We start from the raw sequence: 17,288 nt of genomic DNA, 5'->3' as shown, positions 1-17,288 counted from the left end.
CAGGATGACAAGAAAAAGCAGCATGAATGTATTGTGACAGGAAAATTGCAAAACAGAAGACCGAATCTGTAAAAAATGCATATCATTTGTAAGGTGCTTCGTGAACTGTCATTTTCTACAACAGCAATACTCTTATCACTTAGAAAGCTTACAGGTACATTGTTCCCAGAATGGGATGTATCTGAACTCAATAATTTATTATTCTTGTTGCAGTCTCCATTGCTTCTTTTTACAAATCAAACATGATAGTTTTGTGTAGTGAAAATGTCTTCAAATTTTATACCGCAAATAACATCCAGGTATAGTAAAGGTTCACTATAAGACCATTGACACAGTTGTGCCTTGTAGAAATACCAAATAAGCTATTTGAAATCCATTTCTTTAGTAAAAGTGAGTGACGGATTCAGCAAAGTTACTTTATATGCATATTTATATACTTTATATGCAAGTTGATATCTGCATATGACATTCAATAGCTTTCTCTAAAATTGGGTAGAAAATAGGAATAATTGCTAGAAGATTCCCCATTTGCTGTATGTCAGGATGTGAAATCATGTGGGGAAATATTGTTTAATATAAAAAAGAGATTTATTAATTAAATAAATTTTATCAATATTTTAAAACGTAGTAAATTATGTTAATAATATAATTGAAAAACATGTATGTGAAATGAAATAGCTGAATGATATAAGTGTGTAACATTTAGAAGAGAATCAACCCATTGTGCTGGTGGGAGTTGTTGAAAATAGAATAGCTGGAACTGATGTGCTAGAATCAGTTTTCAAAGTAGTTTTTGTATCTTCTTTGCAAGTACAAAGAGAATTTTTTCCTCAGTCCAGATCATGTAATATTTATTTCTCATACTAATCATTAAAACTTTACAAACTGGGAATTAATCTTTTATTTTTTATGTATGTATTAAATGAGTCATGAGAGTATGAAATCCACCAACTCTTGAGTCTTGCAGGGGATAGTAAACACAGAGAAATCCATTTGGATCATGTCTTTGTAATTATGTCCTAAAATTCCAGTTATATATAAATATAAGAAGAGTTAGTTCAGTTAGTAAGAAATTTAAATTAATTCCAGTTTCCATGCAAATAGCATTTGAGAAAAACTACAAATAAAACTGTCACTATAACCAACTATCATATATAGATATGAACCTCCCCACCCATTATTTATCAATTTAAAAGATTGTGAAACTATAAAGGCTAAAACTTTGAAAGAAATATTAAATTCAGTATAAGCCTATGTCTAGCAACATTTTAAATTATTTTCAAACAATGAGAATTAGAATTTGCAGGCAAAAAAACCCCAAATAAAATAATTAAATAATTTATTAATGATTCCAAACATGACTAAAACTTTTGTTCAAAATAATTTTTATTTAAACCAATCAATGTTAATCTGAATTAAAAATTAGCAAGCATTTAATGCAATTATAAAGATACCCACTAATATAAACCATGCATGCAACACTTTGTGTTTTAAAAAGGTTTTTATTTACTAGAACTTAAGCAGGGCATGCACCAGAGAACTGACTGGTCCAACCTTCAAGGTTTGGTTTACTAACTCATGTGTGCTTTGAAAAGATAAATGTATGAACTTTAATACCATTAAAGTCAAAGGTAAAATTGTTCAGATAGATTGATAATATATAAATAAAATTATACAATTATGAATAAAAAGCAATACATAATTCATTAAATATCACACATACTATCTACATAAGGATGTCACACAGTATAAAATTTTTAGGCAAAACTTGTGATCACTGATCAAATGAAATCAGTTAGTAGCAACATTAAATGTGCTGACTCCATCAAGGTACTCAATTTTTTTTATGATCTTGTTATATAGTTTTGAAAGATGTACATAGTTTGCTGCTTTAGGCACATCACATAATTATTCACGTATTTTTCTATTATATTTAAGGATAGAATTGTCATTCAACATTTCACTGTTCTGCAAGGAAATGACAGCAAAATTCCCAAGTGAATAGTGTTAGTAAAAAAATGCCTTATTGTTCTGTTCTGTCATCCAAACTGTCATCTGAAACTTTCAGTGCTGTATTCTCAAACTGCACTCACTGTTAATTTAAATTTATTTTTATGTGCAATTTTATAAGGCAAATATCCACAAGTATCCAGGTGATCCCACAGTTCTTGGAGACGGATGAAATAAAGCTGACAGTAAACCCTGAGACATCATACTCCTAAACAAAGCCTGCCAGCTGAACTAAAAAAAAAAACTCTGTTAACTTTGGAAAGACCCATCATTCATACTTTATCCCGCATTAGATATGCCGGCATTAGAAAAGTATATTTGTTAGCCAGTTTCATATGAAAAAGAAATGAAAGGACTATTGCTGTAGTTAACTGTTCATTTTCTACACACTGAAGCATAAGACAGACCCAAGACAAAATGAATAAAGGAGTAGTAGCATTTTTGACAGAAACTGGAAACACTAATCAAGGACTAACTGTCTAATGAATTAAATGAAAAGGCTAATGTGCTTACTCATGCATAACAAATGCAAGGCACAAACAAGCTAGGGATCAATGCCCACTGCAGATGGCAAACAGGCAGTTGTTTCCATGCAAGGTTGATTTGATCAAAATTTTCCCCTCCCTGAACACTTTCTGACTCCAAAATGAATCAACTAACTTAATGAGCAGAGAGGTAAAAAAAGTAATACACACAGCTAATTTTGACAGGCACAACACAAGACAGGCACACATCAGGCCAATTTCACTAGAAAAAAATGCTGAAGACCTACTTTTATTGATGGAAACTGTAAACCAGAAGAGTAACTACACACAGATAAGCTCAAAAGTAGGGGAGCTGCTAAGGCTTCCTTCAGCTGATATTGTCCAACTATTCTTTATAACCTTTAATCAAATCCAAAGTAGAGTCCTTAGATTCCCTAGCACAGGGACCTCTTCCCAAACATAACTCCATGCTGTAAGAAAATCTGAAACCAGCCCATGCTGGCTGTGCATTAACAAAACAATCCACTGCTTTAGGAGGAAAAAAAGATAAGAGAGAAAAAAATAAAACCAAAACCAACCAACCAAACAAAAAATTCACCCAAGAAACTACGTTGAGTTTTCTGTTTTTCAGATGTCTACTCTTTTACTTGTTAAGACAGTAGCATATAAACTGGTATAAGTAAATTAAAATCAATGGGAAGAATTGAAAGTAATTGTAACTTGAGATTGAGTAGGAGTACTGTCTCTTAAGAGCTGCTGGAATTACCAGATGCCATCCCTGAATCCTGAGGAACAACCATTAGAAGTTTCCTGGGTGAGGAGAGCAGAGAGTCCTTCTTCGTGAGTTTTTTGGCTATATTTGAAACACGATTAATTTCAGCAGACTTCATTCAGCCATTTCTAATAGAGGCATCTAGCTGAACCTGTTTAGACATAAAATTGTTGCTGGACCAATGGAGAATTTCTTTCTTTTTTGTGTCAAAAGCTGTATTAAAATCACTTAATTAACGATACAGAAACAGAGCAATATTCACGTGTATGGTAAATCAAATACAGTTTGAAAAATATGATGACCTTTCCTGGTACCTGATATTGTGAATGGCCAGGAAAATATGAGAAATAATTTTTGCATTTTACTATAAAACTGTTGTGAAAAAGAAGATCCAGGATTCAGTAAAGCAAACTCACATGCGTCATGATATTACCTAGCAAAGTGAACAGGATTTTTAAAGAAAGATTATTTGACAGTCAGATACTGGTCCATAATTAATATAATCTCTGGAAATTAATTATTAATTTTTATTAGTAAACTGATTTGCATTCTGGCATGAAATAAAATATTCCAGCATTACTATATCTGAATCTGAATATTGTCCAGTTTTACAAGTAACACACCATAAGTACATACCTAAACATACCCAAAATTTTTGAAATTTTTATTATTAATAATAATAATCTGAGGAGAAACAATGCTGTCAAGCCTGTTACAAGATGAAAGGAGGAGGAAAGTTTTATGGCATCACTCTACTATGAAACTATCATCTTTCCCTTCATCCACATTTCAGCCACAGAACCCATTTTATACCTATACTTGTAATACATTTCACCAAACCATCCAAGAATTGAGATTTTTTCCAGGAGCAGTTTTGAATCAGAATCAATGTTGGGCACAAAGTAATGCTGAATACAGAGCATCTACAGCAGAACTAAGCAGTCAATTAGGCAATTTTGTGTTTCTAAGAACATTATATGAATGCTTGAGTTGTATGGTACTATTCTAAAATTCTGCATTTCTTTTTTAAGATATACAATATTTTTAGTCATTTACATGTCATGACAACAGCCTACATGATATTTTTTCTTAACTAAATTCATACTACCAATCTAATCTGAAAGAAATGACCACACCATGTGTTCTTCTGTATGCCTTTCTTGTTTAGATGGTTTCCACTCACTACTGTAGCATTTAGAAACAAGAGATGAAAGAATGGGTATTTGAAGAACAGAAAATGCAGTTTATCCCAGTTTAAATTCTACAAAATTGTACACACTCTTAAAAAATGTACCTTTACATCACACAAGTATTCAACCAGGACATATATGTGATGAACATGCAGACATACACAGATATATGCACCCTTACATTTGAACCTGTTCAGGCTCTGAAGCAGCTGGACTAGCCTTAGACCTCAAGACTCAGGTTTGTTTTAAATCCTGACAGTGAAGATAAGATAGAGAACAGACAGAGCATATCTGAATCTACTCCTAGGAAATGGAAAAAATATTTTAATTGAACTAGGACATTTCTCAAAGTGACCTGCCAAGAAGAAAAGAGGCTTAAGTTGCTACACCTCTTTAATACCTTATGATTGACTTACACACATATATATTCATCTTTTTAATGGGTATTAGCATTACCGGAAAGCAATCTGAAGCAGTCTGTTCAGAGGAGTAACCTTATACATTGTGAATAACCTTATAGAAAGATTAATGCATTTAATATATGTCTATCTATAAGTTTGCTGTGATTAAAATTTCCATTAAATAATAACTTTTATGCTGGTGAACAAACAAATAACCAGTGTGCATCTTCTTTGGATACAAATGGTCTGATTATTTTTTTTTCCTAAGATGCTTCTTTAATTAAGGCTTAATGGATCGACAAGGCTAGGAAGCTTAAGGGATAATTCAGCAACCTGTAATCTTTGGATCAGAATGCAAATCTAACATGAACAACCAGTTTGCTCACATCAGTTATTAATGTGGTATAGTACAGATGTACAAAAAATATCATTGAAAACAGATGAAGAAAGTTTGCTGTGGTGGCTTAAAATTAATTTCTAGATAATTATTTTCTAGAAATTATTTTCTAGATAAACAAACATACAATTATGCGTTCTACTTTCTGTGCATATATATAAAATACAAAAAAACAGTACAACCTTCATTTTAGTATTTCCCACCCCATAATAACAATCTCAGATAAACAAATCATATTGAACCATTGAATGATCAAGTATAGAAAAAGGCAGTCAAGAAGCTTCAGGTTCTGCCTTGTTTGAATCAAGCTGTCAGTTCACATTTCACTCCCGGGTTTTTGATTAAATTACATTAATTAACCTGAGAGGGAAAGGGATTTAAAAAAAAAAAATTCATTAATGCATTAGTTTTGGGTGAAACATTAGTTACTATAATTGTATTAGTTTCTGCTGATATTCTGAGCCATTTTAGGTATAGATGAGAAAGATGGTAGTTTGAAAACATCAGAGCAAGAAGAGATTACAAGCACTCCTTAAAACAGCTTTACTAGAAGACACTGATAATTCACTTTCTTAAGAAAAAAATCTGAGAACAAAAATATGAGAAACTTGCATTCCTGGCCTTTAAAGAAGAACACAGAAACTGTGAAGATAATGCTATTTATCTGTGATATTCTCTGATGGTCAAGTTTAAATACATTTCAGCGGTACGTGTATTGCTAAGTCAAGTGACAGTTCATACTTTAAATACTCATTTAAATAGGCAATATCTCAAAACCCAGGATGGAACATCAGTAACACAGTATTTATAAGTGATGGACAAAAGACCAGAGGATAGTAAATCTGGAAATTGTAACAAAAAATCTGAAACAGACCTTCAAAGGTAAGCATATTTCATCTCCCTTTTTATTTGAAGTTAGAATTCTGTTGAGTTTCTGACACTTTATTCATTCTACACAGACACAAAATGGAATCCATTTTGCAGGAAAAGACAAAATATTTGTGCAAAAAAACCTCAGTAAAAACTCTGTAAATTGTGGGCCCATACAGCAATTGATTCCTTGGTATTTACTATCGATCAATTTACACAGGGTGACCCCACACATTCCATCTGTGTAGGGACCAGACCTGTAAGATAAGCCTTTGTACCAGTATCTCAAGGACTTTCTTTGAGGAGCTATTTTGGGTTTTAGAAACTGATACTACATTCCTATGCATCTATATTTTCAAGTCATTAATCAAGTGCAAGACTGGAGGTAAGACAGGCTGCTATCAGACCATATGTGTCATGTGCCACACGACTCAATGCAATGCAGAGGACATGTGCCCTGTAAGATGATCTCTGCTGAGTATACACTGCACTACATCTTCCCTTCTTTGTATTTGGTCACCCTAAATTTACTGTAACTAGAGAAGGGTTCTTCTAGGTCCATGCTAAGTGTTTATGCGGTCACTAAAAAGAGAAGGAGAAAAGTGATCACATGGCAATTAGCCAACATAGCCATACAGACAGTGTATTAAATATCTTGTATATTAAAAAGATCTCTGTGGTAAACCTGTAGTAGCACTTCCGATAACTGCTGATCAAGAACTATGTTGAAATAGTCCCAAATTATCCTGCAAAATGAGTTTGAGCAGAACACAATCAAGGACATAGCTTAGGCTGAAAGTCAATATAAGCAACACAATGCAATTCAATTGGTTGTTGCTTTATATGTTCTTCAGAAACACAGAAATAGCTCACAGGTGTCTTCAATAAAAAGCATAGAAACTAAGTTTACATTAAAAGCTAGTCTAGCATGAAACGAGTGCCTAGACTTTCATGCCCAGCACTTTTGCAGTTCTTAGGAGAGAAAAGTGAGTTATTTGCTCAACTACTAAGCTTTTTTTTGGTGAAATACGAATTAGTGTCATCACATTAAAACTTAGAGAAAAAACCGAATTTGGGATAAGGAATAACTGCTTGTGTAGTGTCTTGAAAAATGATACTCAAATAAGATTTTTCAAAAACTCGCATAATAAAAAAACCCAAAACACCCCCCCAAAACCCCCAAACATAAATCCCTTTGAGTATTTTTATTTTGAACGCTGATTAAGTTTGCATTAGAGCAGTATTCTTGAGGGCTGAATGTAGGCCCTTAATTTATGTGCCTAAACTGTCAGGGTGATCTCCCTATCCTCCCAGTATGCTCAAGAGTTAAAAGAAAGCTCTTTGGAAGGATTCTCCCAAAAGGCATGTTGACATGTTTCTGCTCTGAATTGTTATTTCAAGGTCTTTTGTTATTAATCATACAAGAAACTGAGCACACCTAGCTTCTTAAGTTTATGAAGGTATGCCTGACATGCCACAGTTTGAGCAGTCCTCTGAAATCCTCAGTGGGGTTCGAGCCAAATCTTGTATCACCACCCATTTTATACACTCATTTGTTTGATAGGGATCAAATACTAAATGTTCACCTGACTTCTCCGTAGCAACTTCCCATAACTTGTTACTCAAAGCCTTGGCAACAGGGTCTTATAAATTTAATACATATTTATGCTATTCATTTGTTTCCATAGCAGATATTTATTTTATAAGAAATATGCAAGCCACTAAAACATCTCTCATTGATTTATACTCTGAAAGAATATTTTTCTCTTAATTGAAAAAGGTCACTGTTTTCCTCATTCATTATGTTTTTGATTTGAAATTTAAATTTTTGCATTACAATATTATTTATTGTCTTTCCTATTGGACAAACAAATATTAATTTATAAAAAAAACCCTAACATACTCATAAATTAGGGCTAGGTGTTGGATTATTTATCTACAGATGTTCACTCTCTCTCTCCGCTGATTTACGACAAACTTTTCAAGATCCTCTCCCTTACATCTTTCATATAGCCTGTTTGTTCTGTCTCATAGGTCTTCTCATAGAAGCAACTTCCTTAACTTTTGTTCAATACCTGCAATTTTTTCTTGTGCAGCATCAATCAAAATATTTTCTGAATCCTTCTCCTTTATTTTCTTGCTAAGGTGTATAAGGTTTCTAATTCCCACCTTTGTGGAGGTTCCTTCAAGCTTGCTCCCTTCTTTCTCCTCTACCAACACAGGCCACCTCCTTGTACCAGTAAGCACCTGAGATTCAGTTCAGACCCTAAGGGTCTGTCAAAGTGTGAGGTAGCTGTGGGAAGGCAAGAATAGCAAAAATGGCAGAAGACTGAGACAAACTGAGACAAACCTATTTAACAGTAAGTCTGAAAACAACTGTCCAACTAAGAAGCCTCCAAGAATGAGCTAGATTCACATGAGTCATGCCAAGTTTATTCCCACCACAGTGGTTCTGAGTGTCTGAAAAGGTACTGCAGAAGTAAAATTAAATTAAACTGTTCATAACAATATTAGATGGAAGAGATTACACCCTAGCAGATCATCTTGATCACTTACTGGTTTTACTGCTACTGTTAATCAAATTTGTAACTTAAAAGGTGAACGCATACTTGTTTTCATACGCAGTGTAAGTGATCAAATTTCTTTCTGGAGTGCAAAACCCAATCACATGCTACATGTAAATGACCAATATTTTCATGAAAAGCAAGGGGTTAATATTCTCTGAAATATGTCTGCTAACCCAATAACTTAATACAATTAGTTCATATGAACAGTGTTTGGTATCATTCCTCTCAAGTTAAATAAAGCTCAGGCTTTGCAGTAACAGCTACCTGAAACGTGAAATGGACTAAAAAATGGACCTTGATGCCATCTTACTGAGCTTTTAGGGACTGAAATAGATATTCTCTCTGAATAATAGGGAGCTGCATTAAAAAACAACTTAAACATGCTATGGTTTAGAGAATGAAAAGCCTTTTCTGGACTTAATATTTGGATATATGGAAAAGCGCTAAAATATGTCCAAATATAAACATGTGTTTATGGAAGATGAATTCAAATTTTACAAAATTAATTCACATGTATTTTCTTTCCAAAACAAATCAAGCTTTTTCTATAGCTGCTTTGAATAAGTCATTTAGATATGCAAAACATTTTACAGTGATGAACCTCCCAGAGAATGACATACAAAGGTTATGCAGTAACTATTTTTGTAGACTTTGGACATTGAAAGGCTTAGAGGTTAAATATATCTATTTACTACACAGAGAGGTTCGACTATGTGCTATAAAGGGAATAAGTCACAGGTTATTATCAGAATATTGATACTTAGGGACAACAAAAACCTTGTTCTTTATTGTACTAAAGGCACTAATAATTGAGAACTGTAAAGTTTTTTTAAACAAAATCAACACAGAGTTAAAAATGGTTTCCACTGAAAAGGGAAAATCACCTAGCAACTTTAGAAACTACCAGTTCTGTATTTCACTCTTGGTTTATGTTAGACTGTTTCAGTATTAAGCAATCTCACAGCAAAATAAAAAATACCGTTCTTGATGCAGTCAGAAACCCAGGAAACTGCACTAAAGCACTTTGTTATGATCTAACATACACAGAATTTTGAACCTAAGAAATAAAAATGTCCAAATTGCTTTCAAAGTGCTGAATTAATCCTTCATAGAGGGCCAAAGAAATGTTTTTTCTGCCTTTTCACATCCCAAGGATCCAAATTTGCAGAAGACTAGTGGAAAAGTCTAGAGTAGTGTAGTGAAACTGAGAAATTCCTTAAATTTTCTAGCAAAAAATTCCCTCTCCCAAGAGTGCACTTGCATAATGCTTTTTGCCTAACCATCTGGACAGACTCAGTGCGTCATGGTTGTTTAGCAACTTAGGGTTTTCATGGTAGCTTTGAATATATTATACCAGTATCCTATTCTCAGCTTCAAATTGTTTGGGAGGATTCTATATCTGCATAAAAACTCTTTGCATAAGACCCATTTACTCAGGATTTACAACACATATGAGGTTTTCTAGAAGGCTAAGTTGTTTACACTAAATACTAGGGTACAATTCCCCAAGTTAGTGATCTGCTTTACGAAGTTACTCCCCAAATGATCAAACTAAGGGTGCAGACAGCTGCAGTGCAGAGGCAGGATGAGCAGAGTGAGTTCAGGAGACAACTAAAGCATACAAAGTTAGGTCCACAAATCTTCACTGCAAACAACATGAATGGGGAAGTTTCTCTGAACTCTAGACCAGACAGTTATGCTATAAATATATTTTACAGATGGAGAACCCCATCATTTTTGGCAATAAATCAATCTGCTTCATGAGAAAGAAGTTTTAAAAAAAAAAATCTTTGGTCTCAATGGAAGCATAGTCAAATCACCTTTCAATTTTTTACCTTAAAAAACAACAGTGCAGGAGGCTGAAAGCTGCTCCTAGATTTTTATAAATTTGCAAATCAAAGAGCACCTGTTTGTAAAGTGCTGCTTTGCTCAACTACTTAAATAATGTAATCAATACTAAATGACAAGCCAGAATTCCCAAATTTGCTGCACAGTAAGCAGACACTTGTCTTGCTGATGTTTGTAATAAGTAATCCTTATAATGTTAGCCAAGACAAATGTTGTTAATATTAACTTTTCCTCAAGCATAAATATCACATCCATATGACATCAGATACTATCTCAGAGTAAGATTACCTTAATGTTTGCAACTATTGTGTATAATACTAGCATTAATAAGGGTGATGTAAATCAGTTAAACCCTACTTTTACTACTGGGCTTTTTTTTTTTTTTTTTGCTAATGAAAAATCAAAACCTATAAAAACATATGCAATTTAAAGATCAGTGCAAACAAAATGTTTCCAAACATTTGCAAAAGCCTGGAACCAGAATTAATCTTTCATTCAGTTTCAATTACGTACATTGTATTCAAAGCTATTTCCTAGCCAGAAGAATATACTGTTGAGAGACTGTTTGAAGGACAATGGATGTAACACACATTTAGGAATCACAATCACAGAATATTCTGAATTGGAAGGGACCCACAAGGAACATCAAGTCCAGCTCTTAAGTGAATGACCCATACAGGAATCGAACCAACAACCTTGGCATTATTAGCACCATGCTCCAAGCAACTGAGCTAATCCCAGTTTCTTTCTGATAAAATGAAAATTGCCCTTCAAACTGCCATTACGTTCCAAATAAATTAATCTATGTCAACACTCCTCAAAGAGGCATTTCATAATGGCCTTCATGTACACATTATCTGTGACAACAATTTTGTTTCTGGAATAATAAGCATTTTTTTCTTTAGATTTCTTTTAGTAAAAATACTTACACTGTTCAAAATTATTAAAGTATCATCTACATCAATTTCAGTGTTACAGCACAAATTGTAAGTTATGCTTTCAGAATTATGGGTGGAATTTTTAAGAGGCTTCCATTTTTATAGTCTTTTGAAAGGACAAAGAAATCTATAAAAAAACCAAGATTACAATTTCAGCATTTAAAATCTACACAAAATAATTCAAACAAATGTTATGACATTTAAGATAATGAAACCCTTCATTTATGCCAATGTGTCCTACTTCGCATGTAAGGAGTCAGAACAGATGTCCAAATATTGTAATGCCAGAGAAAAGTTAGGGCCTATCTCGATTAATACTCTCAGAGCAGTCCATAGTGTCTCTTTAAAACTGGCATGAGTTACTTCAAAATATCTATTCAAAATCCATTCTAGGAAACAGAGCTAGACAAAGTGTTCCCAAGACAAAAGGATAACAATAAAGCTCTGTATAAGCCTTTTAGCAATGTAAGCTACATATTATCGACAGACCATTCATTGCAATCAACAAATGATTAATTGCAAATTTGTTGCTAAATTGACCACGAAAAAGACAAGCTTCAGGGTACTGTTAAAGAGGAAAAACTTATGTTAAAAATGATTGGAGACTTTTTGTAGTGAATTAATTCTAATCAATACTCTTGTTGACTGCACAGTGGAATAATGACTTCCTTAAATAGCGTATGTACCCATTATTGTAGACATTCAAATTAATATTTAACCTAATGCCTTCTTTTTTCTCCTTTTGAAACAGCATTTTTCTAATTTCAACTTTAAGAACAACAGTCTACTATAAACAATTTTTTTGCAATGTCTAATATCAATCATCTTGGGAGGGACAATATACAGGCAAAAAAAATTTAGAATACTAATGTAATTATGTTTATTTAGAGTATTTACATGAAGAAGTTCTTTTTAGATACAATTGGCATGGATGAAACAATAGGGTGCCTTTAAGCATATCTGCTTTACAAACTCCTGAACAGCTATGCAATGATTTTGTTTGGAGCAAAAGTACGATTTCAGAGTTTTGTGGCTGTGCCCTTTTGTGGATGCAGTCATAACTAAAACTTAACCTTCTAATGATAAAGATAATTTCATTCCTGTGATGGCCAATGTACTAGCACAAAACAGATATGAGTCAGTGGTGGGGGGGTATTTTTGTCATACCAATGGTTTCTTGAAAATTGCTTTTCTTCTTGCATTTGACCAAAAGTCTGGTTCTCAAACTCTTGTTCAAGACAACAAATTTCCATTAATTTACAAACACTGCTATTGACAAAGTAATAATTTAATTATGTAAATATATTCACAGCTAACGCCCAAGTTACAGTTTTGAAAACAAATGGACTGAGTCATATGTTTAAATGTATCTCATTAATAAAAAATTTTCAGAAATCAAGTTTCTTATAAATGTGGCTTAGGTTGAACTGCACAGCTGAACTATTATATTCTTTTATATTTTTTAGGTGTTGGTGGGGTTGTTTTGTTTTTTGGGTTTTTTTTGTTTGGGGTTTTGGTTGGTTGGTCGGGTTGTTTTTGTATGATGGGAGAAGACTTCTTTTTCAGGCACTGGAAATCTTCTATTCCTCAACTACTCCTGTAGTGTATATTAAACAAAAAAATCCAAACAAACAAACAAAACATCTATATCTATATATTTATATCTTTCTATCTCAAGGAAAAAAATTTGTAAATAATGAAATTTCTCTGACTCCAAAGCAAACTACAAGCTTGCCTAAAAAGCACAAACATACTATCCAAGGATAGAGTTCAGAGCTGAAAGTGAAGCGATTGACAAACTGACACCAGTTTTTAAATATCTATGCAGGCCTCATTAAATTTTCTGCTTTAAAGATCTCTGAAATACTGTTTTCTTTGAGGCACTTAAATGATATAAAGAATCCACAATACCTAGCTTTCAATCTTAGACATAAAGTAGAACCCAAACCCCAAGTCTATACCCAAACCTCTATATTATCAGTTACTACTTGACTCAAAATCCCATATTTTATGATTCAATTATATCTGGCCATACCCCTATGTCCTCTTTACTGGAGCATTCAGGAAAGTTCCTCCACTCACTCAGCAGCCAGAGACCTGCAAGGAGGTTCTTACATCTATTCTTTAAGAGAGGTTAGCAGAGCTTATACAGTAATTCCACCTAGTCCAGTGTCCTGTTTTCTGTTGGGGTTAAAAGTGGCTTCTTAATGCAAAATTTAGAAAGGTAAGCGCAAAGTGGTAATTACTCATTATACTCTCTCAGACCCCCCCAGATTTCTTTCTGCTAAAAAAACTGGGCTGATGGAAAACTCCTGAACTCCAACAAAAGCAAATGCAAAGACTTGCATCTGGGTGGAATAAGGCTACCATACAAGCTGGTGATGAGCGTCAAGTAGATCTGCAGAAAAGGATACACTGGTCCTTGTGGACTATAATATGAACATGAGTTACCAGTGTGCCCTTACAGCAAAGAAAGCAAATAGCATCCTGTGCTCCATCAGAAGAGTGTATCCACCATCCATGCACATGGCAGTGACCCTCCCTCTCTGTTCATCTTTGGAGCACTATTTGGTCTTGGGCTTCCCAATACTGGAAAGACATGGACAGACCATGTCTGCAAGTATCTGAAGGGAAGATGTCAAGATGATGGATCCAGGCTCTTCCTGGTGATGCCAAGCAATACGACAAGAGGCAAGGAGCAGAAACTGATGCACAAGAAGTTCCACCTGAATATGACAAAAAACTTCTTTACTGTGAGGGTGACCTTGCACTGGAACAGAGAGGCCAGGGAGGGTATGAAGTCTCCCTCACTGGAGATATTGAAAGCTGTCTGGACACAATCTTGTGCCATGTGCTCTGGGTTGGACCCAGACCACCCACTGTTGTCCCTTCCAACCCGACCAATTCTGTGATTCTGTGACACTGAAATATATTCAACAGAGGGACAGCAGGCTGCTCAGGGGCTGAAGCACATACCACTTGAGCAGTATCTGAGGCAACTTGTTCAGCCTCACAAAAAGCTGGTGACAAGAGACTTTACTGCTGTCTACACCTACCTGATGCAGAAAAGACAGATGGACTCTTGTAAGAGGTGCACAGGATAGGATGAAAGGCAACAAGAGACAAGTTAAACACTGCCCAGACAGGTTGTGGGATCTCCATTCTTGGAGGTGTTCAAGCTTCAATTAGAGAAGTCTCTAAGGAAAGTGATCTGATCAGACTTGCTATAAGCAGGACATTCATCTAGAGGATCTCCAGAGGATCCTTCTAAACTGAAATATTCTTTGAGAGCCAGAGGTCTCTGCTGAGTAGTTCTTACCAAATGTCCCTCCCATGAATTTCATGGTCTCTTGATCAAATGAACTGCAAGCATCTTTGGAGTTCTGAAGTTGATTTACAAGTGGCATAGAGAAATACTTTGTTTTGTTTGCCTTGAAACTGCAATCTAGTAACTTCATTTGGTGCCTGTCCGTTTTTGTATTGGAAGAAACAGCAAACATAACTTGACCACCAACCCTCTCCTTCTAATTTATGATTACATAAACTACATCACCTGTTTTCTATACCAATGGATTTTAGCCTACATAATTGTTCTGATGGAAGCAGGCAAGGAACAGAGCAGACTGATATGGGGACTAACAATGTAATTAATTAATACAGAAAAGTCCATTTTTTCACAGTATTATTTTCACAGTACATGGAAAAAGAAATTTAATATGAAGTAGGAATAACATTCCTTGACTAACAAGATGAGTCTTTACCCATTCTAGTTTCACAGGAATATTTCCCTAAGTTTCAAGCATATAATTGTATGCATTTCCTCTTCGCTTGCTTGAATATAACAGATTCATTAATAAAAGTTTGCTTTAGACACAAGCTTAGGAAAATAGTTCCTGGGACCATTTAGAATAGGATAGAATTAAACAGTTGGAAGGCACCTGCAATTTGGAAGTCTCCTAGTCCAACTGCCTGAACCCTTCAGGGCTGACCAAAAGTTAAAGCATATTATTATGGGCCTTGTCCAAATTCCTCTTAAACACTGACAAGCATAGGGATTCAACCATCTCTCTCTCTAGGAAGCCTGTTCCAGGGTTTGACTGCTCTTTCCTTAAACAAACGTTTCCTCATGTTCGTTTTAAAACTCCCGTGACTCAGCTTTTTACCACTTCCATGCATCCTATCATGGGATATAATGGAGAAGAGATCAGCACCTCTCTCTCCACTTCCCCTCCATCAAGAAGCAACAGAGAGGAATGAAGTCACTCCTTGATGTCTTTTTTGCAAACCTAGATAAAGGCAGTATCCTTACCTGATCTTCACAGGCCATGCCTTCCAGCTCTTGCACCAGCTTTGCTGCCATACTCTGGATGCATGCAAGTACCCAAACATTCTTCTTAAATCGTGGGGCCCAAAACTGCACACACTACTCAAGTGAATCTGCACCTACCTAAAAGCAGCTCTGTAGTTTCATAGGTTCTCCTTCATTCCCTTCTTGTAGATTACAATGTGCTTCTCTTGTATTGGCTTTTTTTTTTTCTTTTTTTCTAGCAGAAGACTACAGTGTGCGGTATGTATAAGCCAGTGTTAAGGCTTTTGTACCATTCTACACTTTAAAAATATCCACAGCCAGCAATAAAACCATTCCTCAGCAATATTGTCTCTAGCAGTTAAATACTATGAATTACAACAGTTTTTGGGTGTTTTTCACAAACCTGTATTGTCAAAGAGCAGCAGACTTTTTTGACTGCTAACAATAAGAGAAGCTAATAATGTGTTCTCGACACATTAATACAGAAGACAACAAAATGTTGCTTTCTTAACTACGAAATGAGGAATTAGAGTATAGCACTGTGTTTATAGCCAAAAGTGCAAATTTTCTGTCTAGTTTTCATTAAAGAGATATGAAAAGCTATAACATGGCATGAAAAAACCCCAACATCTGTATGACAACATAGCCTCCATTTTGTATAGTAATGCTTTTAAACTTTGACTTACACTGTATCTTCATAAAGAATCTTTTTTGTAGTTTTTTTTTAAATTCAGTTGGTTTTTTTGGTCTTTTGTAATTCTGATACGTAAACCAAAAAAACTGACATGCTATGTGAATTGAGTAGCCTCTTTGGATTCCAGCTGGCTTGGCTGCATGCCTTTCTAATGGTAATGAAGTCACACAGCTGCTAGGACAATCAGCTGGAGTTCAGATCATCACCAGCTAAATGGATATCCACTGACTGGCTTCTTATCAGGACCCATTAAAGTTCAGTGTTAACAAACTGTAGGGTTACGTAGGTTTACATGGTTACAGCAAAGTGCCTTTTAAAAATGAACTTGTCGGAGCTGAAAAAATCTCTCCTTTTTCTGCCTATAAATGTTACTTTGTGCTGGTCAACTCAAGAAATGTTCAACCCTACTCCCAGTGAAGTGAAAGGAAAATTCCCATTCATTTGCATGGAAGTAAAACAAATCGGTTCCCAATGTTTCAGGGATTTTTGAAGAATACTGCTATTCAAATTACTTCAGAATGCCTCAGCTAAAGGGTTACTCAGTATTCAGCTACGTCCAATTTTCAACTTAGAATGCAGTGCACACTAGACCTGTGAGAATTTACCAGCTTTTACTTTGCCCATCAAATTGCTAGCATGTTTATGCCACATAAAAGAGTAAAGTTTCACCATTCCTACAAAAAGAAAATTTTCTACTATGAAAAAGAAGTAGATGTAAAATCTTGCTTTTTACCCTTATGGTACTACTGCACTACACATGCATGTCCTGCCAGTTCTGTAGTTTATTCTGGGATCACAGTGCAGCCC

General features: G+C 34.8%; 1 protein-coding gene across 10 annotated transcripts in view; it reads right to left on the bottom strand.

Moving 5' to 3' along the window:
* Positions 1-17,288, bottom strand: part of DGKB (diacylglycerol kinase beta) — a 381,383-nt gene that overhangs the window by 138,387 nt on the left and 225,708 nt on the right. The gene's annotated exons all lie outside the window — the stretch shown is intronic.

This window comes from Corvus moneduloides, chromosome 1, assembly GCF_009650955.1.
Source record: "Corvus moneduloides isolate bCorMon1 chromosome 1, bCorMon1.pri, whole genome shotgun sequence".
Classification (NCBI taxonomy): Eukaryota; Metazoa; Chordata; class Aves; order Passeriformes; family Corvidae; genus Corvus; species Corvus moneduloides.
Note: the sequence above shows the minus strand (reverse complement) of the source record. Positions and strands in the feature narration are given on the sequence as shown.